At 40.3% G+C, this 13022-nt stretch overlaps 1 protein-coding gene across 3 annotated transcripts in view; it reads right to left on the minus strand.

Moving 5' to 3' along the window:
- The window catches only part of AFF1 (ALF transcription elongation factor 1), a 182380-nt gene extending 170645 nt beyond the window's left edge, over nt 1–11735 (minus strand). Inside the window, exon 1 of one of the 3 annotated variants that reach the window (XM_079153194.1) lies at nt 11500–11735. The gene's annotated coding sequence lies outside the window, so the exon portion shown is untranslated. The other 2 variants (XM_079153192.1, XM_079153193.1) reach the window with 2 other exon arrangements.
- Nucleotides 11736–13022: the final 1287 nt, after the last annotated feature.

Here is a 13022-nt window from a genome sequence, read left to right on the forward strand (position 1 = left end):
GGCAGATGGTCCCCTTACTCTTATGTACCTCTAGAAGCAACTCTTTCAACAGCTGTTTCCTTCTCCCCTCATTATCTATTTGTAAACCTACTGCACTTATCCTAACTTGCTTTACATAATTTCTTTATTTTTCCCTCAAACATTCTTAAAGCAAAGGTATATTGCCAAAATATCTCAATACAGATTTAACAAATTGATACAAATGGCAATACTACATGAAAGCTGTAATGATTTTACAGATTTACAGCCTTCTAGGGTTAAAAAGCTAACTGTTAAAATTTCGTTTAAGGACAAAACACTGCATACAGCCCTGCAGAGCTCCCTTCTGACTTCCGATAACGTCTATATCTCCTTCTCCCCATGACATTTTTAAGTTGGTAAATTGCTATCTACAATGCTTCCACTCTGGTAGATAGCATTTGTTACTGTATTTCCTCTCCCAAGAGACTGCAACATGAATGTTACAAATATCTACAGAAATTCACAGCTAGCAGAGTTCTTTACTTTTTCAGGGTCAACCACGGTTTGGAGTCAATCCTGCAAACAGCTCTAGTGGCCCTAGGCAACTTCCCTAAATTCTCCAACTCAGTCCCTACTCATCTTCTCTTTCCTTCCCCCAACACTTACTCTTTTTTTCTCTTTCTCCATCTCTTTACCTTACCTCTTTTATTTTATTACTTATGCATTTGCTTTGCTGGGGATCCAACCCAGGACCTCACACATGCTAAGCAAATGCTCTACCACTGAGCTATATTCCCAGGCCCTCCCCATCCCCTTTCTTCCTGGCTAATAGCTTACTTTGTCTTCCCCACCTCCTTAGTTGCTCTAACTTGCTGGCACAGAGTAAGCAATCAATAATACACTATTGCATTTGTGTTGGCGTTATTCTTCATAATACTTTTGTAAAGACATCGAAGAGTCCCCAATGGCAGTCCCCCACCTGACCCTCCCAATGAAGATGTCCAACCTGTTTAAAACCAAACAGCATCCACCCTTAGAGCTCCTTGGCGAGAGTAAGAACAGACAGGAAGGAGGCAGGTTGTGTTATTTGTGGGTGCCAATGTGAGTGAGGGGCCCTGAACTCACGTGTGTATTCATTTACTCACTGAACCCACAAACATTTCCTGAACATCTGCTCTAAACCAGGTACTAAGAGTGAAGAAAACTGCTTGCCACACAGAGCTTACAATATACATTTGATTTCAAAAGATGTCATGGAGAAAAACAAACCAGAGTACAGAATGCCAGAGAGAAATTGAGGTAGTGCATTGAAATCTTATTTAAGGTGGTTGATTAAAAAAAAAAAAAATCTGAACAAAGATTTAAAGGAAGTGCTGGGCACCACGGTACACACCTATAATCTCAGTAACTGGGAAGGTTGAGGCAGGAGGATCACAAGTTTGAGGTCAGCCTCAGAAATGTAGTGAGAACCTGTCTCAAAGTAAAAAATGAAAAGGACTGGGATGTAGCTCAGTGATAGAACTCTTCTGGGTTTTATTCTCAGTATTCACCCCCTACCACCACCAAACCCCAAACAGAACAAAACACTTAAAGCAAGTGAGCAGCAAGTCATGTATCTGTAGTAAGACGATTCTAGAGGGACTGATAAGTAGAAGACCAAAGGAGTGAGCACACCTCTGGGTCTCACCATTCAGGAGGTCCACAGCTTCTTAGGTAGATGGTTGGGATACAAATTGAAAGAGACCATGGTCTCTGAAGGGCCTGTCTGTTCAACTCAAATCCCTAATTTGGCTGGGAGGCAGGAGCCTTCCCCACAAAGGCAGGTTAGCAGGCTGTATCACCAGATTATTGAATCTTATCTCACAGGAAGGACCAAATTCAGCCTATGAAAAGCTGTTAAGGGACTGAAGCAAGATTTGCACAGCTCTAAGGGGGTGGCCATGCAAATCTGATATAAGGTTAGGTTAGAAGAGGCCAATCATAGCAGGAAATTGTTCTTCTACACTACCACTAAGAAATGTATGTAGCAATCCCAACACTGTAAAAAATAAAAACAAAAACCTAAGAAAGAAATTTAGCATATGGTTCAGTTTAACAATTCTTTTTCAAAGGATCCTTCTTTAAAAATACAGTTGCATGCTGAATATGGTAGTGAACACCTATAATCCCAGCTATTTCAGAGGCTGAGGCAGGAGAATCAGAAGTTTCAGATCAGCCTGGACAACTTAGAGAAACCCTGTCTCAAAATATGAGAAGGGCTGGGGATGTAGCTCAGGGGGAAAAAAGAAAAAGACACAGTCATACAGTATCTAATGGGGTGGGTATAGTAAAACATTGTTTATGATAGAAAAAAAACTAGAAACAATCTAATGCTTATCACAGAAACAGCTAAATCAATTATGGTGCATCATAATGAGGTATAAATGTGACATCAAAAAGAATCGGGTGCAGGCTTATCTAAACAAGATCTGAATAAAATGTACAATGTAAGCTCACTTGTTTAAAAAGAAAATGTTTAATTTTTAAGCTTATGCACAACTACACACCAAGGTTGGAATAACATACAACAAACTGTTAATAGTAGCTTCTCTAGAAGAGATTTGAGTGAGGAGGCCAGAGCAGGAAATGTGAAAGGCCATTTTCATTTTTTATGCTGTAAATGCTATAAATCTTTTATTATAACCTATAAATTCATTAATTTATAAGGCTTTAAATTTTTTCTTTAAATATGGGGGTGCTGAAAAAATTATGGGGGTACTGGCCTACAAATACTGAAATCAGAAGATCTTCTTGAAATCACATTAATTTTACTAGATTATACAGAAAAAAAATAACTGAGTGGTGAGTAGGACAGTTACAAATCCTATTAAGAAAGCAGGAAAATTACTGACTTGGTTCTATTTAATAATAGAGTGGTGTTGTACAGCAGAAGAAAAAATCCCAAGACCACCAGGGGAAGGTCAGGCTCTGTTGGCCTCACTGCTCCCATCTGTGAAATGGGAATGAGTTCCCAGTCTCGCAGTTACTGAGAAGAGTAAATTTATATCACTCAGTTAACATGTCTAGCATACCCACACAGCATAGATATTCAAAAAATAGTGGATCTTATTATTTAAGTCATCAATATCCACATTCAACTTTATGTAAATGATGCAGATTATATTTCATTTAGGGATATACTCTGCCAGGTCTTCTTAGGACACCCTTCTGTCATCCTTTCACCCCTGTGCAGTACAAATTTGCTTGGAAATTAAAACATCATGTGCACCAAACTGCTTTTCTTCCCAAAACAGCAGGTAAAACAAAGTATATAACAAAGTATTTTGTATGTATATACATACGCATATATATGTACAATAAAGACTCGCATGACATACATAAATAAACAAAAGGAAAGAAAAAGAAGGGAGAATACAAAAAAAAAAAAAAAGATTCAGGATACTGTTGTCAAATATTCTGCCCCAGGTCATTAAGTACTTCCAAAATCTAGGATGTTCTGTGGAGCCTACTCTCAGGAATCTTTGTGTCATGCTGGTAAAAAAACTGATTTGCAACTCAGGATGTCAGAAAATTATTATTCTTCACTAAGGTTTCAGCTTTCTCATCAGTTTATGGGACTTCATGGGATTCGTGTTGGTTTTCACAAAATAATGTTTGTAAATTTTGTAGCACAATGACTGGCTCATGGAAAGTACTCAATAAATGGTTGTTGTTGTTCTAGCTATTTTTAGCCAACCAAATCACATGCCCAGGAGATTCCATACACCAGTGAAGCTTTCAATGGGATAAACAGAGCTAGCTAGGTAGGTCTCAAAGTTCCATAACCATGACCTAGTTTCCAAAGTAGAATGAGGAAAACTACTCTGTCCAGAGGCCAGAGAACTCTAGGACTGGTCAGTTTCTGGTATTATTTACTTCCCCTTTATCCAAACATACCTTCCATAAATAACATTCTCTTGGTAACAGGCAATGTGTCAGGGCGAGTCATGAGTCATACATTCTGTTTTAGTCTCATTCTCCAGAATTCTACCCCAAGCAGACTGTAATCTCCCAAGATCTCAAACTGACTTAACCACTTACAGATCCTCCAGCTCTCCTATACTACATAGGCCACACAAACTTAGAAATCCATAATGGAAAACAATTTCCCCCAACGATGACTTTTTCATTTCTGTTATGGTTTAGATATGGAGATGTCCCCCAAAAGGCTCATGTGTGAAACAATGCAAGAAAGTTTAGAGGTGAAATGATTGGGCTGAGAGCACTGATCTAAATCAGTGCATTTATCCACTTCAATGGATTAACTGGGTGGTAATGTAGGCATGGAGGGTGTGGCTGGAAGAGGTGCGTCACTGGGGGTGTTCCTTGGGGGTTTACATTTTGTCTGTGGTGAGGGGAACATTCTCTTTCTCTGCTTCCTGATGCCATGTCCTTAGCTGCTTTCCTCTACTACACTCTTCTGCCATGATGTTCTGTCTCACCTCAGGACAAGGAAATGGCATTGGCCATCTATGGACTGAGATCTCTGAAACTATGAGCCCCCAAATAAACTTTTCCTCCTCTAGTTGTTCTTGTCAGGTCTTTTTGTCCCAGCAGTGAAAAAACTGACTAAAATAACTTCAAAGCCCATTCAATGGGATTCTGGTGCTGCCCACATTCATATACACTCAGTATACATTCCATATTTTGTTGACTTCCTCTCTCACCTTTTGGTTCTCATTTCAAAGACACATTCTCAGAGAGGCATTCCTAGATTATTGAACCTAATGTAGCCTGGAATGTTACTTCAACCACACTTCCCCACCGACCAACTCTCCCTTCCACTATACCCACTGTGTGGGTTGGGAATGTGTTTGGCTGCAGGTAGCAACAGTTTAATACAAGTTTAGGTTTCTCCTATAGCAAATTACAAGAGGGTGGCTCCTGGTGTGCCAATCAATGACAGCATTGGGTACTCTGGCTCTTTCTACTCTGCCATGTCATCTGCTTGCCTGTCATCTAAGGTACAAACGACTGCTGCCATTCAGAAATCCCATTCATGTACAAGGCAAAAAAAAAAAAAAAAAAAAAAAAAAAAAAAAGAAGGGAGGTGTGTGGCTGTGTTGTCCATATTTGTTTCCTTTTATCAGGAAAGAAAAGTTCTTCCCCTTGGCTACCCAAATGGCATGGTGATGGTGATGTACATCTGTTATGGTTTAGGTATGAGGGGTCTGCCAAAAGCTCATGTGTGAGACAGTGCAAGAAAATTTAGATGAACTGAGGCGGTTATAAGAAATCTAACCTAATCAGTGCATTAATCCCCTGATAGGGATTAACTTGGTGACAACTGCAGACAAGTAGGATATGGCTGGAGGAAGTGGGTCATTGGGGTCATTCTTGTGGGGTATGTATTTTGTCTCTGAAGTACAGAACATTCACTCTGATTCTTGGTGGTCATGTCCTGACCTGCTTTCCTCCACCATGATGTGCCTTATCTCAGGCCCTGAGCAATGGAGCCGGCCATCCAGGGACTAAGATCTGTGAAATCATGATCCCCCAAATAATTGTTTTCTTTTCTGATTGTTCTTGTCAGGTCTTTTGTTCACAGCAGCAAAAAAATCTGACTAAAACAACATCTGAAGTCCTAGCTAATCCTGAAGCTGAGGCAGGACTACGTGAGCTCATGAGTTCAAGAGCAGGCTGAGCAACAATGCAAGACCCTGTCTTGAAAAAACCTTGGAAATTAAAAAAACAGAACTAGGTAATCTGGTATTTTCTAGCTTCAAAGGAAGCAGGAAATCAGGATACAAATCATTATTGGCTGAGAGCAAAAATGATCAATCATCTAAGGCTGAATAAATATGGTACCATACAAAATTAAGATTACCTTAACAATGAAAGAAAACAAAATGGATATTATGTAGAAAAACTACAGTGTTGACCCACTGAGCTATATCCCCAGCTCTTTTCTTCTTCTTCTTCTTTTCTCTGTCATTTTTAGACAGGGTCTCACTAAATTACCTAGACTAGCCTCAAACTTTCAATCCTCCTGCCTCAGTTTCTTGAGCAGCTGAGGTTACAGGTGTGCACCCCTGCACACAGCTTCCATATCCAACTTTTACACATATATCCCTAGAGCCTATATTTTTTGAATGAACGACCATTAACTTTCCTATGTACATAGGCCCTGTGGACACTGGAATGTAGTGAGAATAGTCTAGGGTATGCTATAAATGCAAATCTCTGGAGCTTGATAGAACAAAGGTTTATTCCATGTTCCTATGTCTATTACATATTGATGTGTTGGGGTAGGGAGGAAAGAAGGGAGATTTGTTCCACACTGAGAACTCAATCTGTTGGAAGATCCTATGACAGTCAGTTAAAGGGCTGGGGATGTAGTTCAGTGTTACACGGCTTGCCTTGTATGCACAAAGCCTGTTCAATCCTTAATGTCAGTGAGGCAGGGGAACTAGTTAAATGGTTCAGAAGTAAAGTGACATGTTGTTCCCACTTTGCAAGATTAGTCACTTGGTTCTGAGTAACAATGAAGTAGCTGAGAAACAAAGAAAAGCACATGAATATTAGTAGAAAATTTCTTGACCTCATTTCTCATAGGCTGGTAAAATATCATACAATGCATTATACCCATTTTAAAATTTGAAGACTTTAAAGAAATTTCTTGGAATAAACTCATCTTTAACAGGAACTTTACAGCCCTGGAAAATAGTGTCTCCTAGAGCAAAGTGCAATATGTTTACTATATGGCACAATCAAGGTATCTGCCTCTGGAATAGGGAGACATACTTATTGCCAATTGTAAAAGATGGGATTCCCTAGGCTAGGAGTTCCTTTCCTATAATGCAATACCCCAGTGAAGGAAACCAGTGTAAAAACTTGTTGATCCTCTGGATATAGATATTCTGAGTGACAAAGTCATTCCTCTTTAACCAAGAAGTTCTCAAAACTGTGGCAGGTTAACTTGCTTACTTGCAAGTAGGGTAAAACTTTAGCCTTCACAGTTCTTGATGAGAAGTAATTTGCCTAAATTCTGACAGCTAGCAAGTAGCATGTTAAAAATTAAAATTCGAGCTGTCCATTCAGAAAACCATACTTTTAAACTCTCTGTACTATAGTATACTCTCTATATTGTAGTGATGCTCAAAGTGTGGTTTCAGAAATAGCAGCAGGCATAGCACCTGAGTATATGATACAAACGCAAATTCCTGGGCTCTGCCCCAGACATACTGAATCAGAAACTCTGGTGGTGGCAGAGCACATCTGTGTTTTAAGAAGCCTTCCAGAATATTCTAATGTACACTTTAAGTGTGAGTGTCTTCACTGCACATGTCACTGTATCTATAAGATTGAACGAAATGGTATGAAAATATCTGATTTACACAGGAATGTGCTCTTTAGAGTCTATAATCTGAGCTTTTATAAGACTAATGAATTTCTTGCACTAAAGGAGCCAGTTTGTAAGTCCCTGTGTGTTTAATTTTTAGGAAGGTAAGAATGTTCAGTGAAAAAAAATATATCTATCTATGTCATATGTCTGTTAAATAGATTTGCATAATATTTTCCTTTGGGAATACAAATATATATCCAGAATGCAAAACAAAAAAATACTTTTTTCATTCTCATAATGATCAGAAAGAATTACTTAACCAAGGAGAAACTATTTATATTTTAAAGTCAAGCTGTAATTCTTGAAAAACAGGAAACCACATATCAACATAGCCAACATAGTGTACCATGGTAGAAAGGGCACCAGGCTTTGAGTCACAGAGTCAAGTAACTTAACTTCAACTCAATTTCCTGATTTTAAAATGGAAAATGAGCTTCAACTTCAGAGTTACAATTAGGCTTAAATGATATGTCACAGGAAAGCTGAAGTGAAGTAAACACTGAAGTGCTTTGAAATTTATGCTCTACCTGCCTGAGTCCTTGCTCTTTCTTGATCATGGTACTATCAGAATTTCTCCAATGTTTAGAGTACTGTTAGTCACAAAGAAGACGCTCCGTACTCATGACATATCAGGAATGAATATGAGATATTTTATTAATGATATAACTGTTCTTCAGGCTCTACTTGCTACAATAATCTCAGTCATCTAATAGGAAAAAGTCATTCTAACAAGAAATCCTTAGTCATGTTTAAAATGGGCCAGATAATTTAAGAAAATCAGCTGATTTTCTTGCCCTAGAGAATACTACTAAAGGAGTTCTGTCCTAAGGCATATGACAGAAACTCCTAGTAGCAACCCTGACGGCCTTAGTGCCTCATAGTATCTATAACAATCTGTTGTGCACATATAAACAGTTAATTACTAACAAAGGATGTGTACCTACAAAGAACCATATATTTTACATTTACTTCTACACTGTGATAGAATTTTCATTATCAGATTATAGGGTTTATATAACCTATATTTTATGTAGTCTATTTTAATAAATTCTGAGATTCAAGTCTCTAATATTAAATAAGTTCCTATTGCATATAAAAGAGGGACTATTAAAAAGTCATTGCCAATTAAATATTATTTGGGAAGAGAAACCATGGTTGAATTTATATTTTAATGAGGAAAATATGATTTATTTCCAAAACTTTTGTGTACTTATGGTAAGTGCAGTTCCTAAATTTGTGTTCTAACATACTTTCTCAATCTCCTGAAAAATGAGTCAACAGTCTAGAGCCTTATAATAGGGGAACTTTGGGTTTTTATCTTCAACAGATATATCTACAATACACATGAGTTCAGTACCGAGACAGCTTTTTATGTGGGACTTCAATAGTAAGGACAAAATCCAGTCATGTTGCCATACCTTAAAAGAGACATCTTCAGGGTATATCATCCCAGTATATGTCTTATAACTATCCAAATATCTATAAATTAACTTTAACTTTAAAAAGTGAAAGTATAAGGCAATCTCAAGATATAACTCAACTAATGTTAAAAGGTTTGTGCAAATTTGTTCAATGAAAACATACATTACAGAGCTGAGCATGAAATTCTTTCTACTTGCTTTTCAAAAAACATTGAAAACAAGTTTGCCTCTCTTTCTTTCTTTCTTACACTGAGAATTGAATGTAGGGCCCTGTGCATGCTAGGAAAGTTTGTTTTTCTAAGCTTTTTATTGTTTTCCCCACTCATTTTTTTCTAGTCCCAAGACAATAAGTAGCTTTGAACAAATACATGGCTAAAATCTGTAGAGGTGTCTAATAAAAATGCAATTCATATATACACCTGTATTGAAAAGTCTCTTTTCCAAATTTAATTCAAACACAAATTAAGCAAGTATCTTAGCCAATTGAAAAAGTAACTGTTGGCTCAACCAACAATTTACAAAATTCGGTTAAACCAAATAGGAAATGGGAGAGACAGCCAGTTTTGATATGGTCTGATTGCCCACATAGTGGAACAGTGACTTCTGGTGGCAAAAAAGATACGCATGTTCTGCATACTGCAGAAGAAAACCATATTTAAAATAATCTAGACTTGATTTTGTCATTTTTCTTAATCCTTGGGTTACCTTTGTATTCTAATTGAATACATTATGATTTGTCAAAATTGTATATTTGTAAAGTTGAAGAGTTAAACAAATGATAGATACTAACAATGGAAATTCAATTGCTACAGTGAATGGATAAGACATATTAGCTCTAACATGTCATAGTATGCTTTTTATCAAGATAAGAAGCAAAGAATTCAAAGCAATATATCTGCAAGTCCCACATGATCACCAGCCTCATTGTCCATGTAAGTTATATTTGAAAAATGAAAAGTCCCTAAGCTTATTTTCTCCCCCAAAGTCCCATTCTTTAATCCCTTTTTGCCTCACAGTGACCAAATCTATCCCAGTTTCTTCCCTTGGTTTTTTCATTCCTTAAAAATAGCTAAATACAAATGGGGTTTTCCTAGTTTTAATTACTACTTATCTATTCTCTTGAATTCTCTGCTTGTCTCCTGGGATCATTATCCTTTAGTTCCCTCCATTCCTTTTCTGTATACTTATCTTCAAATACAACACTTTCAAACACTGGCAAGAGACAACACCTTTAAATTAAAGCAGGCGAACCATCCAGAACTTTCAATTCTCCTATGAATCTATTTCCAGAATATCCACTCAAGGAATCCTTTCCACTAAAGATGAAAGGCAAGCTGAGGAAATACATTAGACAGAGGAAGTAAATATTGAAACAGGGCCATGCCTAGGTTCTTAAGCCTCAGAGAACTTGACTCTTGAGTTCAAAGATCATTTTCCTTTTTTGTGCCTCTTTTCTGGGGAGTCTGACACCTTGTAGGTCGAAGACAGGTATCCTGCTACGTTCTATGCGTTCTGCATGACCTTGCTCTAAAATAATCTTGCACAAGCAAAATCCCCATACCTCTTTGACTCCTCTGCCTGATGTTTCTGTGCCTCCATTACTGAGCTCTTCTCACTTCGCGACCGTCCCAGAGAACACTGGGTTTTCGACTTAAATTTACGGTTTCTCACTAAAGGTTTTAAATCTGTCTGGTTCCACGGCAGTATGTCAATAATACCCGCCCTCCCCCCCCCGCCGCCGCCACCATCCTACACCAACAGGATTAAAATCACCCTCACCCTACCCTTAAAGGAAAACATAACAAAACAAGGCGAATCCAATCACCGGCAGCAAGGACTTTCCCCTAACAGAGACTGAAGATTAGGACACATCTCCAACCTACAAAGCCAAGGGGCCTTTCTAAGACCATTTGCAAAGGAATTTGGGGGTTGGGAGGGGGGAGAATTGAGACGCTCGAAGGTCTCACAGCATTAATGTAACTACCATTAAGGTGAGGTATGATTCACACAGCGCTCAATGCCCCCCCACCTTCGCGGATTTCGGCTCTTGAGCCGTCGGAGGGCAAGCAGTGCGACAGTCACAGAGGATCAGACACTTGAGGGGAAAAAATCAAGAGAAATTAACCAGTTCCATATTCTTAAGACGCAGTCTCCCTCTGCCCCAGGAAGTCAGTCTCAGAAGATGCCTCCAACTTTCCCCGTCGCTTTCTAGAGGGTGCAGCCCACCGACCCACGCCTCCCCCTTAATCACGATTTGATGGAATCGGTACCACTAATCTCTCCCTACCAGATGCATAGGGGAGGGGTTTCGAAGTGGAAAAAAGAAGAGCCTCGCTTTTACTCCTTGAGAAACTTCTGGGACTCGTCTATTACGCAACTAAGGGACCAAGTTCCAACAACGGGACAACCTTCCGCAAGACGCGGGGAGCAAGAGCAGATGTTGGATTTGTGGACGATGAGGAAGGTGAACGGGTTTCTTCCTAAGTCCCCATCCAGTTTTTCCTGGACGCTACCTGCTTGCGGATTTGCAACAAGAGGTGCGAGGGTTGCGTTTCCTTCACTCGTTCACCCCGAAGGGTTCCCACCGGAAAAGTGGGAACGCCAGGGACTTGAGTCACGGTGCTGGGAAGTAGGCAGTGAGGCAGCGAGCGTCTCTGCTTCCGAGTTAGTCCATGGCTGCGGCTTTTGGGGCCAATGGGTTTCCCGGCCCCGGGGACGCCGGGCTCCGCTTACCTTTCAGACCTCTTCTTTCTCGCGTCCCAGGTCAAGCACCCTCGTCACCTCCCCTGACCTGTGCGGAGGGAAGGGGCGCGGGTGTAGACAGCACAGGAGAGCTCGTCCTACCCGGGCTGAGCAGCCGCAAGCGCAGGGGTTGGCTCCGGAGCAGCCGAGGCAAAGAAGCAGCTCCGACCGAGATGCGCACAGAAGACGGCCGAGTGCGCAGGGACCGCGCGCGATAGCCTGCTCGCTCGCTCGCTAGCCAGATCCGCGCGCCGGCAGCCCCAGGAAGGCAGGGAGGCCGAGACCACGCCCTCCGCGGGAGGCCCCGCCCCGCCCCTTATCCCTGGAGCTGCGGTACCCTGCTCCTCCCCGGCCCACGCCCTCTAGCTGGCGCCACCCAAATGGCGAGGAACGTCGCGGCTCTACCCAAGAGACTGGTGGGAGGATCGTGGGGAAATTGCAGCTCCGGATGGAACACTGCAGTGACCGCACCAACTGCGTGGGTGACCCTGCCCCAGGCTCTTGTGGGACACAAGAACCCTGGCTTGACAGCGAGATTAAGCTCAGGGTCAAGTTCTGACTAAAAGTGTCAAGGAGGCTTTTTGCAATCTTCTATACAATTGGAACAGATTCTGTGCCCTTTAAAGGAGATAATAACTAACATCTGGGGAGCGTTTTACAACTTAAAAAGGCTTTTCACACACGGGCCCGTTTCATCTTCACAACAACCTTATAAAACAGATATATTGTTCCCATTTCCCAAATAATGACAACGAAGTGCTGAAAAATAAATACTGTGCTTAATGTCACAAGTTGGTGTGGGAAACTGAATCCATCCTCCACTAACCCAACCCCAGGGACTTCTAATGGGCATAGGGGTATTTGGCAAATAGACCCAAAGGAAGAAAGAAAAACTTGAAGTTTAGGTAAGTTGCTGCCAATTCCTGCTATGAACATAACCAAGGAAAGCAAAAGCGGTCTTTGCTTCATCTCATCTTCCTCCCTGAAAGAGATGAGAAAAGATTACATCAAATGATTAGCTGCTCCCCGCGCCTCACAGCTTAATGATTTAAATGAGTGAAATCATTTGGATGAAGAAAATCACCTTACTTAAATGTAATAAAATATATGTGAATTAATATATGTATGAAAAATAAATCCCTCCATGCACTCTGTGTTCTTTCCTATTTTCTTTGGAGGGGGGAGGAGGGTAACTATTGCTTTGCCCTTCATGAGTCCTTCATTGTTCACATACTTGAAAACATAATTTTGCATTTCCAAATGAAACCCTGGGATACTTCACTTAATTTCCCATAGATTGTTTCCCCTTTGCTCCCTATGCCCCCATAGTGAGACTGGTTTAATTTATCTTAACAGCTAAACTAATTAAGGTATCCCTGATGAAATTTCGTGGTGTCTTAAGTTGAAAACATTGGAGGTCATCTCTGAGCCAGGGTGGGACAGGAGTCACCTCTAACAGATGGGTGTTTGTAACGTTCTTACAGTTTTCTAACAGGTTGATATCTATTCTTATC

Source organism: Sciurus vulgaris (genome assembly GCF_902686455.1).
Source record: "Sciurus vulgaris genome assembly, chromosome: 9".
Classification (NCBI taxonomy): Eukaryota; Metazoa; Chordata; class Mammalia; order Rodentia; family Sciuridae; genus Sciurus; species Sciurus vulgaris.